At 46.4% G+C, this 13,792-nt stretch overlaps 1 long non-coding RNA gene across 5 annotated transcripts in view; it reads left to right on the top strand.

Annotated features, from left to right (window-relative positions):
- LOC140905809 (uncharacterized) overlaps positions 1–8,321 on the top strand; it is a 35,354-nt gene extending 27,033 nt beyond the window's left edge. For 3 of the 5 annotated variants that reach the window (XR_012156944.2, XR_012156943.2, XR_012156947.2), the window contains exon 5: positions 3,283–8,321. This is a non-coding gene — a long non-coding RNA (uncharacterized LOC140905809). The remainder of the gene's footprint in view (positions 1–3,282) is intronic. The other 2 variants (XR_012156946.2, XR_012156945.2) reach the window with 2 other exon arrangements.
- Positions 8,322–13,792: the final 5,471 nt, after the last annotated feature.

Genomic DNA, 13,792 nt, shown 5'->3' on the forward strand with positions numbered 1-13,792 from the left:
GAGCGTGGTTCTGTGTCATTTCCTGACACACACTCAGGTGCATCGTACTGAGGGCCCAGAAACTGATTCCCAACAGTAACTAGTCCGTGCAGAAGCCTGGCAAAAGGGCTAGTTTCGCTCTTCTGTGTGTCATTTTGATGCTACTGACATGACTGGGGGACGTCAGTGATCTCACTGTCTAGTGTAAACACAGAGCACTGGGCAACAGTGAAGGGAAATTGTTGGTGAACTCAGCCAGCGCAGGATTGCTGGAAGAAGTGGATTTAAAGGAGAAAGTTGAAGGGGGAGAGAAGGAGATGGTTGGACAGGATAAGGCAGACTGGGGTAGGAGACCACGGCCTGATTTTCCAGTGGTGTCATCACTGATACCCCTACAAAGTGAGTATGAAACGCTTCCGCTCTGGTCTGGTAGCATTTTAAACCCACAGGTGTCAAAAATGACGCAGGCACCAGGCAGGGGAGAGTCAGGATCTAAGCCGTTAGGAACGAAGGAAGCGGTAAGAAGAGGGGACTAGGAGACAGTGTGAGGAGAGATGTAGGCAGGGAAGAGAACAAGCAGGGCCTGGAGGGTGAGGACAAGGGACCTGATTCACTGCAGCTCTGCACGCTGTGGAGACACAAGAGCGAAGTGAGCTGAGAGTGGGTGTCAGAGAAACAGCCATGTTAGTCTGTATTCGCAAAAAGAAAAGGAGTACTTGTGGCACCTTAGAGACTAACCAATTTATTTGAGCATGAGCTTTCGTGAGCTACAGCTCACTTCATCGGATGCATGTCGTGGAAACTGCAGCAGACTTTATTTATACACAGAGAATATGAAAAAATACCTCCTCCCACCCCACTGTCCTGCTGGTAATAGCTTATCTAAAGTGATCATCAGGTGGGCCATTTCCAGCACAAATCCAGGTTTTCTCACCCTCCACCCCCCCACACAAATTCACTCTCCTGCTGGTGATAGCCCATCCAAAGTGACAACTCTTTACACAATGTGCATGATAATAAAGTTGGGCCATTTCCTGCACAAATCCAGGTTCTCTCACCCCCTCACCCCCCTCCCAAAAACCACACACACAAACTCACTATCCTGCTGGTAATAGCTCATCCAAAGTGACCATTCTCCCTACAATGTGCATAATTAAGGTGGGTGTGAAATGCTGCCGGTCAGAATGGTCGTGTTTCACACCCACCTTGCACTGGTGTAAGTGACTACACCGGGTGCAGGGCAACACTGAATTGGACCCTGAGCGTTTCAATCACTAATGACGATTTGTCATAATCTTAATACATTGAATTCTGTGCCTGTGCATTTCACACAATGAATCCTGTAGTCCTGCCCTCACTACAGAGAATGGTCACCGTATCCAGTAGGTGAGTAGCACGGGGGAAGCTGGGATGGTTTTGTTAGTTGGCCAGGAAACAGAATTTCCAGCCCAGGAAAAAATTTGACTTTTTGAAAAATGTTCTGTCCTGACTCAGGACCAAAAGCCAAAAACTGGAAATTTGTACTGGGACTAGAAGTCTGATACATTTTGTTTTGGAAATATCTAAATGTTCCAGCTGCCTGGGCTGCTGTTTCAGTGTCCCTAAAACACAATGTATTCCCCAGTATCAGAGGGGTAGCCATGTTAGTCTGTATCCACAGAAACAACGGGGAGTCTGGTGGCACCTTAAAGACTAACAGATTTATTATGCCCAAATAAATCTGTTCATTTTTAAGATGGCACCAGACTCCTCGTGGTTTTAATGTATTCCCTAGACACACACGGCAACCCAGTAGGTGGAGGGAGACCCCTCGACTAAACTCACATGTTCCTGTGGCAGGTGCTGATCTGTCGAGTCCGTCAGAAAAGTTTTGACCAGTTGTAGTTGTGACTTTGCACTCCATATGCTTTATGAAAATATGCTTATGAATATGACATAACTGGAATATTCTTTACGCTAAATACCCCGTGTATGGTATCATTAGAAAGCTTAGAATCTACTGCATGTGTTCATCCTATTTGTATGCATGTCTCATTTTTATATCTGAAGTTAGAAATATAAGATATGAACTTGTATTACTGATGTATTTGACAGATTTCAGAGTAGCAGCCGTGTTAGTCTGTATTCGCAAAAAGAAAAGGAGGACTTGTGGCACCTTAGAGACTAACCAATTTATTTGAGCATAAGCTTTCGTGAGCTACAGCTCACTTCATCAGATGCATAAAGTGGAAAATACAGTAAGGAGATTTATATACACACAGACCATGAAAAAATGGGGTCACTTTTAGATCAGAAATCGAGTGACCAGAGAGATTGAAGTGTTCTCATTCATAAACCAGTCGGAGAACACTTCAATCTCTCTGGTCACTCGATTTCTGATCTAAAAGTGGCAATTCTTCAACAAAAAAACTTTGAAAACAGACTCCAACGAGAGACTGCTGAATTGGAATTAATTTGCAAATTGGATACAATTAACTTAGGCTTGAATAGAGACTGGGAGTGGTTGAGTCATTACACAAAGTAAAACTATTTCCCCTTGTTTATTCCTCCCCTTCCCTCCCACTGTTCCTCAGACGTTCTTGTTAACTCCTGGAAATGTGCTGGAAATGGCCCACCTTGATTATCACTTCAAAAGATTTTCTCTCCCCCCACCCCACTCTCCTGCTGGTAATAGCTCATCTTAAGTGATCACTCTCCTTGCAATAAGAAAAGGAGGACTTGTGGCACCTTAGAGACTAACAAATAAATTGGTTAGTCTCTAAGGTGCCACTAGGCCTCCTTTTCTTTTTGCGAATACAGACTAACACGGCTGCTACTCTGAAACCTCTCCTTGCAATGTGTATGATAAACAACCATTTTTGCATGGTCTGTGTGTATATAAAATCTCCCCACTGTATTTTCCACTTTATGCATCCGATGAAGTGAGCTGTAGCTCACGAAAGCTCATGCTCAAATAAATTGGTTAGTCTCTAAGGTGCCACAAGTCCTCCTTTTCTTATTACTGATGGAGTCATACCAGGTGAGGACTGTCAATAGGGCATTAGGAACTTGATGGCTCCCATTGACCAGGACAATTGGCTGCAAATGGCCTTGTTTACCTGAAAACCTTCCTGTGTATTCCTGATAGAGAGATATGCACAACTGTTTGCCCCCCCAGGTAACAATGACTACACTGCTTTACTGAGTTCTGCCAAACACGGTCATCTCTGCTATTACAGTAGCCAGGAGTCAAAGTAGCCAGGATGGGTGGATAACCCTGATCACATGATGCAAATGTCACTCTGCCCTTATGTCTTTTCTCAGTAGGTTGTCAGGTTCCCTGGCCTGGGTGACTGCCTGAGAGGATTTATGCTGGAGATTAGGGCTTTAATCAGAGGTGCTTTGTTTTCAGTAACTTATTATGGGGCAGGCGATTGCGAATGCTCCCCACCTCCCCAACTTATGAAGATCATTTTTAGTTGGTGGTTCAGAAGGGGAAGCTTTTTATGGCCAGACCTCGCAGGCAGCCTCATCTGGTTTAGGCGAGCATCGTCACAGAGGATCGCTGCGTCACTTTGTGGTCAAGTTGCTCCACCGGATGATGCAAGCACCGCCACTGGTAAACCAAAGCATTTCCCTTCAAAAGGCTGAAAAAACTCCCATAGATTCCATTAAACCACTGATCGCGAAGGCTGGACGCATTCAGCACCGTCGACTAAATGTGAGCAAAGTTGTCCGATGTGTACGCCACCCTTACTTCTGCACCGCTGCTGGCGGCCAGGGCGGGATTAACGCAGGGGCTGCAGCCCAGGACCCGGGCTAAGGGGCCCACGGCGGAAAGACCTCCGGGTGGCCCAAAGTGCGGATCTTTTTGTGAGGCCCCCTTACCCCAGGCCCTGGGCTGCAGCCACTAAAGACCCTGGGTTTCAGACCTGCCTGGCGCGGGTGGGGGAGAGATGGCCCCGCAGGCTGCTGTTCCTCCCCACCTGGGCTGGAGCCGCGTTGCCGTGAGTGCCGGGAAGCTAGTCCGTCCCCGCGCTGCCCTCACCTGCAGGCTCCACCCCCACAGCTCCCATTGGCCGGGGCCCCCACACACTCTAATGGCCCCGGGCCCCCAGAAGAGCTAATCCGGCCCTGCTGGCGGCAGCGCTGCCTTCTGAGCTGGGGTCTGGCCGCGACGGCTGCTCCCCGGCGGCTCGGCTCTGAAGGCAGCGCCGTTGCCAGCAGCAGTGCAGAGGTAAGGGTGGCAATGCCGATACCGTGCCCCCTTCACTTTCCTGTAACATTGACCTTTGCGCAGGGAGGGGTGGCTACGGGAGGGCTAAGGCAAATTTGAGGGTGGCTATAGCCCCCGCACCCCCACCACCACCCCTGCCACTGCACCGGAAAAGGAGCACCTTTCCCCCACCTCACTTTTCCCTTCTTCTATGTCCTCTTTGCTCCTTAAGGCGTGACACATCTCTTGGGGGGACGGGGTGGGGACCACACTTTAAAAGCAGGGCTGTCTGATTATCATCCAGGCCTCTCATAGACATTCCTGCAGACACTCGTACTGGGATCCCCGTGGAGCCCCCAAAGGGTTTTGCTGCTTTCCTTTGCTGATCTTACGTGGTTCAGGTTTCAGAGTAACAGCTGTGTTAGTCTGTATTCGCAAAAAGAACAGGAGGACTTGTGGCAATTTAGAGACTAACCAATTTATTAGAGCATAAGCTTTTGTGAGCTACAGCTCGCTTGGTTCAGTCACTCCCAGCACCGAAGTGCCCGGTCAGTGATGTCCAATGGCAGTTTCAGCTCTGTCCTGCCGGGGGGCACCTGAGCAGCGCTTACGTCTGAGGCTCTCACCCGAGGCTTCTGCTCTCATGTTAGTCAGTGTCTTTCGCGGCTTCGAATAGAAGCTGGAGTGCACACGCTGCACTGGCAGCCGTCGCTATGCAGCGCTTTTGCTGTTCCCAAGGGATAAGCAGCTGGTTACTCACACAGCTGAAGCTGCAGCCTTTATGGGAAGCCGGAAGCAGCTAGAACAGCCCTGTCTCTTCCGTTTATTTCTCTGAGTAGGGTTCCCTTTAATGAGCCTTTTTGTCTGGTTTGCTCTGAGGGTTGCTGTTTGGGGCCTGCTATTAAGCACTATACGCTCAGTTGATTTTATAATTCAAACACTTCCCCAGGATTCAGCAGCAGTAACACTGTAACCCCACACTCTTTTCCTAGGATATGTCTCTATTTTATTTTATTTACGCATCCCAACTACAGTTACAGTAAAGGACTAACTTCACTCTCTGAATCAGCCATTCGGAAACAAACCAAAGAAAATACCCATTACTGTGACAGTCTGTATTCCTATGTTGACCCCTTTCACAAGACTATGATAAATATTGTACTAAGCGTGCCTTGTTAAGTAACATTTACAAACGTATAATCTGCTGAACATTATTGTCCTGGTAAAATATCTGTGGCATCATTGTATGTAAAGTTATAAAATTCTACTGTACGAGACTGTGACAAAGTGGGAATTATCTTAATCTTTTGTATGAATGCTCTGCGTGTGCCGCAGTTTCACTGATGTGTTGCACAAGTATCTAGGTGGTGGGACAAGGGTGTGTGATCCTTGCAAAGATCCCTAGAGAGCAGGTGTGACTGCCGGCTGGCTGCCTGGGCTCAGACAATGGCCAGACACTCTGTTTCCAGGCAGCTAATGGCTGGGGCCCATCCTCTGCAAGAGCCAGCTGGAGGAGTTGGAGAAAAAAGAGAGGTGGAGGTCAGCTGACCAGTTTGCCCGGGAAAGAGACAAAGGATGGAGAAGGGGCAACAGGATATGACTGAGGGTGGGCTGCTGAAAGACAGTCAGTCTCCTGGGTCTTAGGGTGGAGAGTGCTGGATCCCCCCCCAAAAGATGGACTTTGCTGAATGTTCCTAATTTCTGTGCTAACAGGCTCTGTTCTACGCTGGGTCCCGACGACTAATAACCCGTCTGTGTCCCACGCTGGCTGAGAGTCACTACTGGATGTGGAGCTGGGCTGTGTGAGCCTTTGGGGTGCATGTAAGCCTTCCCCAGGTTTCCTATCCAGGTGGACTCACTGTGGGGAGCTCACGGTATGAAACAAGGTGCTGAAAGTTCTGAGGTCAGACCCGGGAGGCGCTGAAGCCAAGGGGGCTTCTTGCCCTAGTGAGCATAAGCCCTGAGGGGTTGTCACACTGCAAGAGAGACCTGTCTGAACATCATTCAGAGCGGTTCTGGATCACCAAACCTATGCACTCGGTGACAAAGATATATTTCAAGTCTGGGGAAACAGCTTCAAACCAGTTCCCCAGAGACAAAAGGCTAGCCAACCCCTCAGCCAGGTGTCAAAACAATCAAATGGACCATAACCTGATTAAGTGGCCATTCTTCAGCAGGAAAAGGGTGTGAGTGAGAAATTTACATCTTGGCAAAGTAACAGCTGGAGGTTCCTGTCCCAACAGACTGTCACCTGGACCCCAGCTGGAGACAATTCTCAAAGAGGAGGGAAAACTATAAGAAAGGGGAACAGATGCCCCCAAAAGACTCTTCCCTTTCTCTCTGCTCATGGGATCAACAACACCCGAATGACAAGGAGAGTAACACTGGATGGCGGGAGGGGCCCTGGCTGACCTTTGTTTTTAATTCACTTAGCTCGTTAAGTTAGATGCTGTTTTCTACCTTTTATTTTCCTTGTAACCAATTCTGACTTTTATGCCTCATTACTTGTAATCACTTAATTTTTTTCCTTTTTTGTAGTTAATAAATTTGTTTGATCTAAACCGGTGTGTTTGGACTGAAGTGTTTGAGAAACTCCATTTGGGATAACAGGATTTCTGCATATTATTTTCTGTTAATGAAATGACGGACTTCATACGAGCTTGTGTTGTCCAGGAGGGTGCTGGGCAGTACAAGAGGCACATTTCCAGGGGAACGTCTGGGACCGGGAGTTTGCGGGTGCCATGTAATTCCTGAGTGGCTGGCCATAGCACTCAGACGCTATAGCTGGAAGGGATTTACATGCTGGGGGCTGTGTGAGAGCAGACCAGGAGTGGTGGCTCTCACAGCAAAGCAGCGTAAAAGCCACCCCAGACTGGAGAATTGAGGGGACACAGCTGTCCATCTCCCCAGATTGTACCCTGGGCAAGGTCGCAGTGGTGCAGCGAGTAGCAGGGTATATCATGTTATAGAATTCTCCTAGGCTGTCACTTGTACAGTTACTGCATAAATATTCATCACATTTCACCAGCCTTCCTACTCAATAAACATAGGGAAGGGATCATTTCCCATTCCCTCTTCCTTGTGAATTTCCCAGCTGCATTTACTAACTGTGTTATTTGTTGCAATTCCTAAATCCAGAACAGAAAAGGTCCCCTAGTAGGTGCTCCTGTATTCAATACCACCAATATGCACATCAATAAATTGTTCTAAGCATTTACCTTTTAGGTCAGGTTTCAGAGTGGTAACTGTGTTAGTCTGTATCAGCAAAAACAACAAGGAGTCCTTGTGGCACCTTAAAGACTAACAAATTTATTTGGGCATAAGCTTTTGTGGGCTAAAACCCACTTCATCAGATGCAAGCTTTCTTACTTCCCTATAGCTCATTATGACTGTTAAAGTCTCCACAAATTATGAATTAACTAATTTTTCTAGTTCTAAAATAACAAATTTTTATATGGATTATAAACATTATACATCTATTTATAAGTATTTTTGTTCTGCACGGGAATTTCAATAGCATTATATTCAAAACTTGGTTTCTGCACATCCATTTAAACATAGCTAAGTTCCTCTTTTATAAATATACAGACTGCCCCCCCTCACCCCCCGCACATCCTCTGGTAGCCTCTCAGTCTCTCTGGAGTACATCATATCCTGATAGATTGAACTGAACTTTACTTATTAGCCATGTTTATTGCACACATATTACGTTATGTGTAATGTATTTTTCCCATTTCAAATATGGCTTTCTTAACAGCTGTCTAGAAGTTTTTTCAGGGAGCTGTATCTCTTGAACCTCAAGGTCAAATGACCCCAAATTTGGACCACTGCCCCTACCCCACAATCCCATGAGGCACGCCATATTTCAAGGCAATCTGTGTAGCTGTGCAGATTTTAGAGCTTAGAAGAGTCAAGATTAAAATCAAGTATCGGGGGTAGCCATGTTAGTCTGTATCCACAAAAACAACCAGGAGTCCGGTGGTACCTTAAAGACTAACAGATTTATTTGGGCATAAGCTTTCATGAGTAAAAAAGCCCACTTCTTCAGATGCATCTCCTCATTGTTTTTAAGGTTAAAATCAGCTCAACTATACCAGATGGCGCAGTCTGCTTTCAGAATGGAGGGGATGAGAGTGGAGGTGAGGAAGATCAGGCGGTGGGATGGGAAAATGAACTTTTAAATATCTTCCTCTCTCTGTTCTCCAGCTAGGATCTGCCCTCCCCCCAAAAAAAGTATTTGAACAAATTTCTATTCTAACTATGGTGACCTCTTAACTTCAAGGGCTTCTCTGATTTGCTTCAGTTTTGATGGAACATAAACAGAAGAACATTCTGAGGTTTCTCTGCATGGCAAAGGGCTAGAGATTTGCTTTTTATTTAAATAGAAAGCTTGGGTCTCCAGGAGTTATTTGACACCTCTCTGCCTTAGAGGAGCGTTTCTAGTTACACAATTAACAGCATTCCACATTTATGTTGTAATGGAGTCATCTTTGGTTTTGTGCACTTGGTCTCAGTGAGGGGAGTGCTGTAAACAGAGTTCTCTCTTCTGGCTTGTCTGGTACAAAGTGATGACAAAAGATGAAGAAAGTGAAACTGCTTTGAACTCTGGTGAACACTGTGGCATGGTCCCTCTGCCATGTACATTGGCCAGACCAGACAGTCTCTCCGCAAAAGAATAAATGGACACAAATCAGACAACAAGAATTGTAACATTCAAAAACCAGTCGGAGAACACTTCAACCTCCCTGGCCATTCAATAACAGACTTGGAAGTGGCCATTCTTCAACAACAAAAACCTTCAAAAACAGACTCCAACGAGAAACTGCAGAACTGGAATTAATTTGCAAACTGGACACCATCAAATTAGGCCGGAATAAAGACTGGAGAGGATGGGTCACTACAAGAATTAAAAACTAATTTCCCCATGCTAATTTTCCCCTAGTGTTACTCACACCTTCTTGTCAACAGTTTGAAATGGGCCACCCTGATTACCACTACAAAAGTGATTTTTTGTCCTGTTGATAATAGCCCACTTTAATTGAATTGTCTCGACCCCCCACTTGGTAAGACAACTCCCACCTTTTCATGCACTGTGTATATATATCTTCCTTCTGTATTTTCCACTCCATGCATCTGCTGAAGTGGGTTTTAGCCCACGAAAGCTTATGCCCAAATAAATTTGTTAGTCTCTAAGATGCCCCAAGGACACCGCGTTGTTTTTGCTGGTACAGAGTAACACGGCTACCCCTCCGAAAACTTTGTGTGTTGTTTTGCTTTGTTTGTGTTTGCTGGATGCCTGAATTAGGACACACTTGTCTGCATCATTTCGGATATGGTAGAACATTGATACAACAGACACGAAGACAGGGGTGGGCAAACTACAGCCTGCGGGCTGGATCCGGCCCATCAGGGCTTTGGATCTGACCCGTGGGATTGCCACCCCTGTGGTGCTGTGGGCCCCGAGCTGCTCCCAGAAGCAGCCGCCACCACGTCCCTGCAGCCCCTAGGGCGGTGGCGGGGGGGGGGAGAGGGCTCAGCATGCTGCCCTCGCCTGCGGGTACCTTCCACCCACCCTGCAGCTCCCATTGGCTGGGAATGGGGAACCGCGGACAATGGGAGTTCGGGGGAGGTACCTGCAGGCGAGGGCAGCGCGTGGAGCCCTCTGCCCCCGCGGCCGCAGGGACGTGGTGCTGGCCACTTCTGGGAGCGTCGTGGCATGGGGCCAGGGCAGGCAGGGAGCCTGCGTTAGCCCTGCTGCGCACCATTGCCACCCCGGAGCCACTCCAGGTAAGTGGCGCCGGGCCGGAGCCTGCACCCCGAACCCCTCCTGCACCCTGCACCCCAACCCCCTGCTGCACCCCTCCTGCACCCCAACCCCCTGCCCTGAGCCCCCTCATACACCCCACACTCCCTGCCACACCCCAACACCCTGCCCCAACCCTACATTCATGGCCCTGCATGCAATTTCCCCACCCAGATGTGGCCCTTGGGCTAAAAAGTTTGCCCACCCCTGCACTAAGGTTTTGTCTACTCTACACTACACAGCTTTTAGTGACAGGGCCGCTCAGGCTTGTTTCTCGCAGCAGGAAAGATTCCAGGGGGTCATTCAGCAGCGCTGCTCTTGCAGCCGGATCCTTCCAAAGCTGGGCTGGCTGTGGGGATAATTATCCCCTGGATAGGCCTGAGCAGGCCTGCGTCCCCTGGTGTCCCAGCCAGGGGCTTGTTCCTGCCGTTGAACATGTCGCAATGTGAAGGTGGGGTCAGAGCAGGATGAAATCTGCACCAGGCGACTTCTGACCTAAGCCCAGAGCTTGGGATCCTGCCCCGGAGTGGGCTTGTTTCAGGGATGCAAAGATGCTGCAGAGGCTCCCAGCCCTGCTATTGGCTCTGCCAGATACAGCTCTGCATTCCTATTGGCTGAGCAGAGAGTAGGCCAGTGGGGAGGTATGAAATTTGAGGGGGGGGAGCCCCTCTCCCCCCCACTGTGTCTTTCCATCCCCCTCAGCATCTGGCTGGGGGAGAAGGCGGGGGCTGTTTGGCAGTGGGGAGTATCGGGGGCCCCCCACCCCAATGCACTGAGCTGTCCCCTCTCTCGGCTGCTGGCGGCAGGGTGTGGGGGGGCTGCTTGGCACTGACCTGTCCCCCCCTCATCTCCGCTGTCCCGGCTAGGAGCCCCTTCTCCCCCCGCCCCCCAGCCCATTGCAGGCTGCTCCCCACGCTCCGTCTGTGGCTGCGCAGGGCGGGGTTTGCTCGGTATTCGCTGGGATGGGGGAAGGGCGGATTTCAATGGGGGGGGGTGGCCCTTTGCCGTTGATGCAGAAGGAATGGGAAGTTTTATGGCGATACATATTTATAGGAATACATTTCAGAGTAGCAGCCGTGTTAGTCTGTATTCGCAAAAAGAAAAGGAGGACTTGTGGCACCTTAGAGACTAACCAATTTATTTGAGCATAAGCTTCCGTGAGCTACAGGAATGCATCTGATGAAGTGAGCTGTAGCTCACGAAAGCTCATGCTCAAATAAATTGGTTAGTCTCTACAGTGCCACTAGTCCTCCTTTTCTTTTTATAGGAATACGTGTCCCTGCAAGTCTATGGGGCCTCGCTGTGTTACCCTGGAGTTGTTAATTAGAAAGTAATTAAGGTTGTTCTGAATTAGCTTTGTGCTGGGGGGTTGCCGGGAGTTTTTGCTGCATAGTTTTTATTTTGCCTTTTTGGCTTTATTTTTACTTAATGGGGGGGTGGGGGGTGGATGCCTTTGCTTTAGGGTGTAAATTTGCTTTTTTTAACTGTTTGAATGACCCTGATAGATCGGTTGGTGCTTTCTGAATTTTTGCTTTTTTATTTCCTTTGTTTATTTGGTTTTTTTTTTATTTGTTAGCATATTCTGTGTTTTTCTTTATCTATATAAAAAGTAAATAATTTTAAAAGCAAGACTTTTTGCAGAGCAAAGTTCTTTACAGAAGCAAGCAGAGCCAAACAAAAGCTAAATGCACTTTCTTAGAACAATGTTTTATTATTAATTTTTTGGGCTAATTTAAAATACAGCATCTTTGTAATTATTTACAGTAATGATTGCAATTAGTATTTAAAACAACTTTTGTTAGGCCTTTGGGCTTCCGCTGTAACCTGCTAGGCTTTTGGGCCTACCGTGAGTTTTTAATTTGACCCTTTAATATTAATATATTAAATGGGTCACATTTTATTTAATTGTTTTAAAGCCATGTATTGTGAAGCAATTTAGGCTTGTGGCTTTAATTTAAGATACTTTTTTTTATTTTACAGCATACACAACACATTATAACAAACGTGCTAATTAATACAAAATAATTATAGGGTTGATTATAATATAATACCAGCCTTTGAAGATGTTATACCAATGGTGTATTATTATTTGTTGGGGTCGTGTGGATACTTTTAGAATTTTATTTTCTGGGGCAGAATGGCGAGGCTTTGTGTTAGTATTTATGTTTGGGTTGCTGCAGGTAATTGACTGATTTCTTTGGTTTTTGCTAGCTATTGGTATGAGGCAATTTAATTAACCCCAAAGAGAAATGAAAACTTATCGCATTGCTGAAATTTGTTAGGTTAATATTTTTATTTTTATGAACTGGAAACCATAATGAGTTATGGTAGGGGTTTGTTGTATTGTTATATTACATATATACTGTTGTACAGGTGGCTTTTGAGTAGATATTTTTTGCTATATCTTTTTTTAATTTAATAATTTAAATATATTTTTATGATGTATTTTGGTGGTGCTGTTATTGAACGTGTTTTAGTAATATGTTGCTAATTTTTTATTATGCATGGAGCAAGGGTTTTTTTTTTAAATTGGCAAGGTGGGGCATATTTATTGCCTGGTAGTTTATTTTTTATAGTTACGGTGATTAATAATTTTGTTTATTTGTGTATATTTTTATTAATTTTGGGGCTTAGATATGCTTTTTTTTTTTTTTAATCAGAGGGGCGGCCGTGTTAGTCTGGATCTGTAAAAGCGGCAGAGAGTCCTGGGGCACCTGATAGACTAACAGACGTATTGGAGCAGGAGCTTCCGTGGGTGAATACATGCCATGCAGCCGACGAAGGGGGCATTCACCCACGAGAGCTCCTGCTCCAAGACGTCTGTCAGGTGCCACAGGACTCTCTGCCTTTTTTTTGGTAGAGTTGGGAGGGGTTGGAAAGACCACATGGTGTGTAGGTGTGTGGATGGTTGAACGCGTTGCGTATGGTGATGTGTTTTGTTAGGGTATTTGTTTGCACGTATTGTTAGAAAATAGATATTCAGGCCTGTCTGTAAAGGCCTAAACTTTAAGACCTTAGGTGTATTTTTATCACTTAGCTAGTTACAGGGGTATAAAACCAAAGAATCAATATCACAGTCTGCCTGTGTGTGGGCCTTCTCTCACTGCGCTAGTCTGAGGCCTTGTTCTTAGGCTAAGCAGCAGGGGCAGCCCTAAGCTGGGAAGCGACCGGTCACCTCCTCACATCCCAAACCAGTCACGCTGAAAGAAGGTAAAATTAGGCTGTTACGCAGTAGCCGTGTGAGTCTGTATCAGCAAAAACAATGAGGAGCCCTTGCAGCACCTTAGAGACTAATATGCTGATTTGGGCCTAAGCTTTCGTGGGCTCCTCTTTTTAATTTTTTTTTTTTTTTTTTTTGCTGTTAAGAAGGCGATCCCATCTAACACCTCCAGAGAAAGACAAGATCCTAGAAGGTTTAAAGAAAATGCAGTGTGAGAGCTTTCTGCCTACCAAGAACTCACTTATCAACGGTTGTGGTTGTGAAACCCTCATTTCTTTATTGTTTTGTCTTTATGGTCCCCACTTTTCTATTGTTTGTCTGTCTGGTCTCTGTCTGGATCTTTAATTGTTTCTGTCTGCCGTATAATTAATTTTGCTAGGTATAAATCAATTAAGATAGTGGGATATAGTTGGTCAGAGAATTATGTTACAATATGCTAGGATTGGTTAGTGACATTTCAGTAAAATGATTGGCTAAGCAGAACTCAAGTTTTACCATATAGACTGAGGTCAAACAGGAAGTGGGGGGAGGAAACTGGAATCATGTTTTGCTAAGAGGGGGGAATGGGAACAGGGACACAGGCAAGGCTCTGGGG

This window comes from Lepidochelys kempii, chromosome 2 (genome assembly GCF_965140285.1).
Source record: "Lepidochelys kempii isolate rLepKem1 chromosome 2, rLepKem1.hap1, whole genome shotgun sequence".
Classification (NCBI taxonomy): domain Eukaryota; kingdom Metazoa; phylum Chordata; order Testudines; family Cheloniidae; genus Lepidochelys; species Lepidochelys kempii.